A 10,421-nucleotide genomic window follows, 5' to 3' on the forward strand; every position below is an offset into this window, starting at 1 on the left:
TTGAGATATCCCGAGTTCAGGGCTAGCTCAGGGTATTGCTTGAACTCAGGATTTACAAAAATTATATAATAAAAGTCTTTATTTTTTTTGTAAGCAAGTGGCTTTGTATTTTCAATGGTTTTTTTTTTTGAAAGAAACTTATGTTAAACAGTGACATGTATTTATTATTATCTTATATATAGTTCCCTAATTAACTATATTTTAATACCACTTATATTCAAATAATTAATGGCCGACATAAGTTTTATTTTTGACGCCAGAGTTTGCGAACTCAACTGTACGTGTGCTCGTGATTACGATTTTTGATTTCGACTGACTTTTAAATGTATTAAAACGGTACAGTTATTGCAAAAGAACTTTCATGCTAACTCTCTTACACTCTTACATCTTTTACATCCATCTCTTTTAAATTCATAAAAAAAATCTTCCATAGATTTACAAGCTATTCCTATCACAAAATTAATTACAATAATTTTAATGCTATGAAACTTTAATAAATTACTTAAAGCTATTGGTTTAAAACTATATTTCAAGGTACATATTATAATAAGTATTATAAATCTAACATATTCTTTTATATCCAGAGAACCAGGTGATACGTCATAAGCTTTTTCTAATCTGTTAATTGACTATGTACCCAAGTTGCACGTTTAGGCCTACAAAACTTTATTGCAGCTCCCCATTAAAGACGAAAAGTCCAGGAATATGTCAATATCTCACACTTGAATGCCATTTTACAAGAATGAGTCATTTTATGCAATTTCATGTAAAGATTTTGCACACGAGTAATTGCACTCCTCACACTCGAAAGGCTTTCCACCAGAATGAGTCATTATATGCATTTTCATGTGATTTGACCTTGCACTTGAGTAATTGCACTCCTCACATTTAAATGGTTTGTCTCCGTAATGAGTCATTTTATGTACTTTTATGTTACCTACCTGTACACATGAGTAATTGCATTCCTCACACTTGAATAGCTTTTTACCAGAATGAGTCATTTTATGCAAGTTCATGCTACCCGACGACACAGATGCGTAATTACATAGCTAACATTTGAATGGCTTTTCACCAGAATGAGTCATTTTATGCAATGCATGCTACCTAACGTTGCACATGAGTAATTGCATTCCTCACACTTGAATGGCTTTTCACCAGAATAGAGTCATTTTATGCAATTTCATGCTACCTAACGTTGCACATGAGTAATTGCATTTCTCACACTTGAATGGCTTTTCACCAGAATGAGTCATTTTATGTAATTTCATGCTACGTGACGTTGCACATGAGTAATTGCATTACTCACATTCGATTGGCTTTTCACCAGAAAGAGTCATTTTATATACCTTTATGTTACATACCTGTACACATGAGTAATTGCATTCCTTACACTTGAATAGCTGTTCACCAGAATGAGTTCTTTTATGTAAGTTCATGCTAACCGATGACACATATGCGTAATTTACATAGTGTTACCAGACAAAAAAGAAAAGACCCCGGCGCGATAGTTTCAAATTCTAGATCAACAATTTAAAAACAAAAAAATACTTAGCTCCCCTGGCGAATGTTTAGAATCTCTGACAAAGTTAAGTAAACAATAACACCCTCGACGGGCGAAAAAAATGGTACCTGCCGGCGAGAGCGTCGCCCGGTCGAGGTGACAAAAAAGGTCACCGTTAAGTTTTGACTTGACCGAAAGCCGTCCCTTTGAACCCTCTCCCCGCTGTCTCACCACCGATAGGTTCGTTGCAGAAAAGGGCTGACAGTATTTATTCTCCCGCCAAAGTGGAAGCCGATATCCAGGGCTACACCTTTGGTGTGGCCCGGATTCTTTACGATGTAAACTGTAAAGTCGCGCTCGTTTCATTATTATAAATCAGTGAATTCCTTTTGTGTAATCGGCTCAATAATAATCCCTATAATCACCTCAAAGCCATGCGTCGCGTCCTCGATAAAACGCTTGCGCGCCGATTCGGCTAATGTGTTCAAACACGTGTTCCCATATAATGACTGTGCGATAGCTAAATCTAAGACTCCTGTGCAAGTGTAATTAATGATGTAATCCAACCAATGTCTGAAAAATTAATGTAATTAAACGTCTCTGCGCAGGGAAATTGTTAAATCAAAAAGATGTGTTTTATATAATAAAACCCCGTGATGTCACACCTCCCTCAAGTTAAATGATGCCTTTGAAGAATGCTGCCAGCACACATGTGAGTTCCATCATTCCTATCATTCTTCTTCTTCCTGGGTATTAATAGCTAACATTTGAATGGCTTTTCACCAGAATGTTTCATTTTATGTGCCCTCATGTTACCTACGTTTATACATGAGTAGTCGCATTTCTCACATTTCTATGGCTTTTCGCTAGAATGCGTCATTTTATGCAATTTCATGTGTTCTGACCTTGTACTTGAGTAATTGCATTTCTCAAACTTTAATGGCTTTTCACCAGAATGAGTCATTTTATGCAATTTCATGCTACGTGACGTTGCACATGAGTAATTGCATTCCTCACATTTGATTGGCTTTTCACCAGAATGAGTCAATTTATGTACTTTCAGGCTACGCAAAAACACAGATGCGTATTTACATAGCTCACATTTAAATGGCTTTTCAACAGAATGAGTCAATTTATGTACTTTCAAGTCACATGACCTTGTACTCGAGTAATTGCATTCCTCACATTTGAATGGCTTTTCACCAGAATGATTCAGTTTATGCAATTTCATGCTAGCTGACGTTGCACATGAGTAATTGCATTCCTCACAATTGAATCGCTTTTCACCAGAATGAGTCATTTTATGCAATTTCATGCTATCTGACCTCACACATGAGTAATTGCATTCCACACACTTGAGTGGCTTTTCACTAGAATGATTCATTTTATGCAATTTCATGCTAGCTGACGTTACACATGAGTAATTGCATTCCTCACATTTAATTGGCTTTTCACCAAAATGAGTCATTTTATGCAATTTCATGCTACGTGACAATGCACATGAGTAATAGCATTCCTCACACTTGAATGGCTTTTCACCAGAATGATTCATTTTATGCAATTTCATGCTACCTGACGATGCACATGAGTAATTGCATTCCTCACACTTGAATGGCTTTTCACCAGAATGAGTCAATTTATGCAATTTCATGCTAGCTGACGTTGCACATGAGTAATTGCATTGCTCACAATTGAATCGCTTTTCACCAGAATGAGTCATTTTATGCAATTTCATGCTACGCGACATTGCACATGAGTAATTGCATTCCTCACACTTGAATGGCTTTTCACCAGAATGATTCATTTTATGCAATTTCATGCTACCTGACGATGCACATGAGTAATTGCATTCCTCACACTTGAATGGCTTTTCACCAGAATGAGTCAATTTATGCAATTTCATTCTACCTGCCATTGCACATGAGTAATTGCATTCCTCACACTTGAATGGCTTTTCACCAGAATGATTCATTTTATGCAATTTCATGCTAGCTGACGTTACACATGAGTAATTGCATTCCTCACATTTAATTGGCTTTTCACCAAAATGAGTCATTTTATGCAATTTCATGCTACGTGACAATGCACATGAGTAATAGCATTCCTCACACTTGAATGGCTTTTCACCAGAATGATTCATTTTATGCAATTTCATGCTACCTGACGATGCACATGAGTAATTGCATTCCTCACACTTGAATGGCTTTTCACCAGAATGAGTCAATTTATGCAATTTCATGCTAGCTGACGTTGCACATGAGTAATTGCATTGCTCACAATTGAATCGCTTTTCACCAGAATGAGTCATTTTATGCAATTTCATGCTACGCGACATTGCACATGAGTAATTGCATTCCTCACACTTGAATGGCTTTTCACCAGAATGATTCATTTTATGCAATTTCATGCTACCTGACGATGCACATGAGTAATTGCATTCCTCACACTTGAATGGCTTTTCACCAGAATGAGTCAATTTATGCAATTTCATGCTAGCTGACGTTGCACATGAGTAATTGCATTCCTCACACTTGAATGGCTTTTCACCAGAATGATTCATTTTATGCAATTTCATGCTAGCTGACGTTACACATGAGTAATTGCATTCCTCACATTTAATTGGCTTTTCACCAAAATGAGTCATTTTATGCAATTTCATGCTACGTGACAATGCACATGAGTAATAGCATTCCTCACACTTGAATGGCTTTTCACCAGAATGATTCATTTTATGCAATTTCATGCTACCTGACGATGCACATGAGTAATTGCATTCCTCACACTTGAATGGCTTTTCACCAGAATGAGTCAATTTATGCAATTTCATGCTAGCTGACGTTGCACATGAGTAATTGCATTCCTCACACTTGAATGGCTTTTCACCAGAATGAGTCATTTTATGCAATTTCATGCTATCCGACCTCGCACAAAGATAATTGCAAGCCACACATTTAAATGATTTGTCTCTGGAATGATTCATTTTGTGTGATTTCATGTGACATAACTGTACACATGAGTAATTGCACTTGTCACATTTAAACTTTTTTTCAACTGAATGGGTCATTTCTTGACTCTTCATGTGACAAAATCGTTTCCATGAGTAATTACTTTCAACACATTTAAACAGCCTTGATTCGGAATTACTCATTTTCGCTAATGTGTTTTCATGTAATGATTTGTGAAGTGTCATTTGGTCGAACGATTGAAAAAAATCAAAACATGTACTACAAACGAAATTTTTTTTATAAAACGATTTTTTTTCCAATTCTATAACAGCCTCTAATACTTCAAGAATTTTCACATTCGATTGAGAAATATCACCTCTAGCAGTGCGACAGATTACGTTTATATCTCTAAACCTTTCATTGTATTCCAGGACATCCTTCTTAATATCATGTTCGTCGATCTGTAGGTCTTCCCAAGGATCTTGAACATCAGTATTCTCCGACAACGATTTGAGACTCGCAATGCTGGTCGTTACTGAGTTTCCGGGGACAAACTGAAAAAACAACCATTTACAAAGAGTCATCAGTTGGTGCGTCGATATTATAATAATTATAAAATAACACCATTTGAAGACTTGAGACCATACGTTACACTAGAAAACTTTGATAAGAGAATGTCGGCAAAACTAAAATGTTAAAGTCGCGAGTATACCCACCTAATGCGTTCTAATGAAAATATAATTCGACCTTTGCGGAAGAGAGTTGCACACTCAAGTGCAAATGCTTAAAAAGTGGCATTGCAGATTGGGTATTTTGTGACTAGGGATTCCAATCCCGAATCCCCGAATTTTGGGATCTTGATTTATTTTCGATACCTATAAATCCCGGGATCGGTAAAGAGAATCCCGAAACTTTCGGGATTGATTATTTTTATCAATTTTTATGAAAAATAAAATAAAAATGAAAATATAACAAAAAAAATACTTTTAATAACATTTAAATACATTGTTATTTTTTCATAAACAAATAAGGATGTCAACGACTTGGACTAAAACATCTTGGGACCCAGGTTCGAAACCTGGGTCTGGCAAGTATACATAGATTGAACTTACACATTATTAACAATAAATGTTTTTCAGAGTATAAATCCCGGGATCGTCAAATTGTAATTCCGAAATCCCAGGATCAAGGTTTTGGCTCGGGATTGGGTTCCCTACTTGTGACTATATTGTACCTATGACTACCATTGTTACATGATGAAAAATACGCGTTTCATAATCTATCGTGTAAAGAGGGTTTTTTGCGTAGGTATGTCATGAGTTTTAGTATTTCGAGCGAGTTCTGATCTTCCATTAGTGTATTTAAAGTCTCAGGATTTATATCATTTGATCCGTCTACTTGCTACTTTTTAAAACCACTTATAATGACGAATCTAAAACAAAAAGTAATGTTCACTAAATATCCGCAGGAAGCAGATACATTTGCTTGTCCGCCCAAAAGGGTATACATGCGGAAATCATTAATTTATGTGATCATAATATCACATAAGTTTTCAGACACCCTTGATTCGTTTTCCCTCTCACACACAAAATGGCTCGTTAAGAAATTTTGACAAAAAAATAATTTTTATTTAATATATTAACTCTTGCAAATACCGACATAAATATTAAAGGCAGAACTGTATATTTGGCGCACCAGCTTATCAAGGCCAAATCTCAAATTGGGACAATAAATTTAAGTCCACCACACATGCCGGAATCATTATTGAACTGACTCATAAAAATATCAACAGAGTTGACTACAAGACAGCAATTTATAGCACAAAACCAATTTTATAGTCACTCTTTTAAAACGTGTATCATCAAAAGTTGAGTAGAATTATTGTCCGTAGTCTTTAATGTATTCAATTTTTAATAACTTTTCCATACAAATAATTCGAGAAGCAAGCTTACTAAAATCTATCCATCATTTTCATAATATATAAAATCAAATTCGAGCCTAAAATCATTATTGGTAATAGATAATTCAATTCGAAAGACAGTCAGCATAAAACCAAGCTGTTTTAAAACTTAAAGCAAGAGAGCCATATGTCGTGTGTTGCTGCCAAAAGTAGGTAAGTCAATAAATTAGGTATTTACAGTTAACAATGGATTATGTGTCTATATATTATACATGCATGTACCTATGCTAGAAAAAAATTAAGGTCACCTTTAACATTTCGTCTGATTTTAGAGGGCGTATCAAAATTCAAAATAGGAATAACTCTATAACATGATTTCGAAACATACCAAATTGTTGGGCTAACGCTATGATTGATAGAATTAAAGCCATTTTTAATTATCAGCCTTCAGCAATTCGCGTCAAATGTAAAATCCTTAATTATTAACTATTGAGGTAAACTAAATTCAAAACTTGCAATAAATTTTAGTTCAAGTTAATAATAATAATAAAATAACATGTAAAGAGAATTAAGATTATGTATTATTTGATGTTCGATTCAATGTATAGCTTAAAATAATAATATCGCCCAGAAAAAAAAAAAACAAGATGCCGTGAAATACCGAAAATGCAGGTAAAGAAGCCGCCAACGCTGAGTTAAAGGGGATGTAACACTAGACCGTAGGTAGAGAGACTAGTTGGTTGTCCGCATTTGGCGGCGGAAGCGACTTAATTTGATTCTTGGTGACAAAACTTTGCACCCATATGATAACAGCCTGTACTCACAATAATTGTACCTAAACCCCTGCTATTTTACCCGCCTTTCGGAGATGACATTATTTGGCCTCGAAAACGTGAGACATACGATCAGAAGGTCTCCCTATATTTTTCGACCGAATTCAGCTGAGAAACGATTTACAACCAGAAGACAAACCCGCTTATGAGGAAGGTAAGAATAAGACGTTTATTACATGCACGAAAAGTATTTTTGTCCGTGGACCGCTCTCACGGAGTTTTTAATGTTGTTTCCGTTGCAAATATGCTCATAAAATGCTTTAAAGTATCAAGGAATGTGGTTTTAAGTCTTAAACCACAAATGCCTACAGATCAATCAGAATGTCCTTAATCAGCGATTACAATGGTACAAAAGTAAGTAAAAATTAGATTCCAGACAGTTATGATGGACGTCTTTCAAATTGAATAGTTTGAATCTTGAATTTCAGGGGGAAATTAACATAATACATGAGAAATAGCTGCATAAAGGTTTTCAAAGCAAAATACAGTTTTGATAATAAGGCTTCAAAATTATGTAAATAGATTATCTACAACGTTTAAGGAATGTCCAGGATCATGCTTCGAAAATAGCATAAAAGCTCCATTTTGACGTACGCTGAGCATGTGGGCCATTAAAACACGTGAAAAATAAGGATGTTACATTTTCAAGACACAATTTTACGCGCTTATGGACAGGACACGCCTACAGTAGAGCAACTTTTTTTTGAATCTTATCATAGTTCGATATAAGTAAGTATTGGACAAAACAAACCTGAAATGCGAGACTATCAGTGTCGGGAATCTCTTGTTTCATATAAATGCTGGTGTCCGGACTGTTTGGGCGCTCTCCGGCTACATTGCATCTATTCTCCCTTTCCGCGTCTGATTTGCTTAGATCTGGTTCGGCTTTGACATCCATTTTACGTACCTATTTAAAACGGAAATGATTAAATGTTTTCAACTGAAAATTAAATCATAGATAGACCACACGTTCCATAGATAATATTATGCATTTGCACACCACTCGGCGGTGCTGCCATCGTTTGTAGCAAAATTTGAGTGTGCGATGCAAGAAATTCAAATAATAAACTATTTCCGCGAAAATTAGTGTGGTTATACTGATAACAAGTTTATTATTTTTTTCTTCTGCTGCGAACTATAGCAACAAAATGGCGGCTCGTGTCCTGGTTTCAAGTCTTAAGATAAGTCGCTTACAAAACAAACATACACGTCATTTATCGATGATTTACGTTCGTCATTCCTTTTTAAAATATCAATCAATGTTTTACTTTTGGCTGCCTACCTCATAACGAAATCATAATAAATGGAGTAATTTCAATTTGACGTTTAACATGCCCACTAAAATCAAGCATAACGCTAATTTAAAATAAATAAATTATATAATAATTAATAGTTATATTAATAATTAATAGTTATTATATATAAACACGTAATCCGTTAATAATTCTTAAAAACCTAAATTATCAACATATAAACCTTTGGCGGCGACCCCACGACAAAAGCCACTGGCAGAGGTAAAAGAAAACACCTACTTGATTGATTGGTCTTTGTGATGCTGTGTAAGAACTTCCAGGTTAGGGGTTTTCATTGCTGAACTGATACGTTGAGTCATTAAAATCCTCTTCTTTGATTTCAGGTACTTCAGATTTGATATACGACTCGACTGGAAGGTTCTGAAAAAAAAATATTTTATTATCAGATAACGAATACAATGATCAAGTTAATGTGAGCTTAAATCTTCAGAAAGGTTATTAATTCATAATGAACTTGGAGCAAGAACTTCCGGTTAGGGGTTTTCATTAATGATCTCGCGCTTCGAATCTTCAAAGAATTCTTCAACAAGTTCAAAAATATTCTCAGATTTGATATATATCTCGCGGACTGAAGGATTCGAAAAATAAAATAATATGTCAAAGAAAGCGTTTCTCAAAAGTACCTATAATTTTCCTTCATTCGTCGCCCTTTATAATAAGTCACCCCAAAGCAATGCTAAGGATTGCTGGTTTGCCGGTTTCACTGTGACCGTTGGCCGGCTCGCACATCAAAACTCGTCTCATCTCCAACGTGTTGAATTCGTCGATGTGACGTCATCGCTATTCACAAACATACGTTGATTGGTCGTCGAGACTCATGTCGCTCGATGCGGCCATTAAGACCTGGCAGCGAAAGTGGGACGAATCGACCAAGGGCCGGCACACATATACGTTTTTTCCAGACATACAGTGGCGAATCGAGATAACCAAATACCTGACTCCAGACCATTACACCAGTCAATTTGTGATTGGTCATGGTGGATTCGCTGGCAAGCTCTTCGAGCTTGGACTTGCAAGCCGTCCGACATATCCATGCAGAGGGGAAATACAGGATGCCAACCACATCCTATGGGAGTGTCTGAGTATGTGCTCCGAACGGGAGGAAATGCTCAGGTCGGTCCAACCAACTGTTGGACCCATCGGCCCGTCCGACCTAGTTGCTACTAAGGCCAATTATCTTGCTTTCAAAAAATTTGTGGCGTCTTACTACGGGCGTGAAGATCTCTTCACATAAATTTTGCTGCCTGTATGATTAGCATCGTTCTTTAATTTAATAAACAAGTAGCTTCATTTTCTTTTTAGTAATTTCCATGTGCTTTTTCGCTCCCTGGCACTTTGCATTAGAGTAAACTTAGTAAACTCAGTCAGAGCTCACTTTGAGCGTAGCAATCTAAGTCTTGGGCATCTTCTCCCAGGACACTCCCAGGCCAATTCTTAGATGCTTCACATCACCAATTGATGGGTCCCGTGATATTCTCGATCAAGACCGAGGGTGGTACGGGGCGGGTTTGGTGGAGGGACTTTAACTTCAATGGTCGAATGCGACTTTTTAGTTTGAAAAAAAAAACATCTAGTGCTGCTATCAACAGATCGCATGCCTCTCGGACTGCGAGTCGAAGACGACAGAATGCATACGAACAACTACGAATTAGTCATTCCTATACTTGCTCGCCGGTCGCCGCATCCAAATATCTATACGGTTCAATAGGTTACATGAGATGTCGCTAAATAGATGCGACATCGGATCGACGTTCCTATAAGGTTTGATTTATGGCTGTGCGGCAGACGAGCGAGTTTAGATGTGAGAGACGGCTTATATGATTAACTAGTTTATATGAGTATATCTGTATTATACACACTTATTATTAACCCGGTCAGAATATTCATAGAAAATTATAATTTAGGGACATATCTGTAATATGTTTCGTG

This window comes from Rhyacophila brunnea, unplaced genomic scaffold (assembly GCF_057557595.1).
Source record: "Rhyacophila brunnea isolate RB1 unplaced genomic scaffold, BYU_Rbru_1.0 scaffold_13, whole genome shotgun sequence".
NCBI classification, from domain to species: Eukaryota; Metazoa; Arthropoda; class Insecta; order Trichoptera; family Rhyacophilidae; genus Rhyacophila; species Rhyacophila brunnea.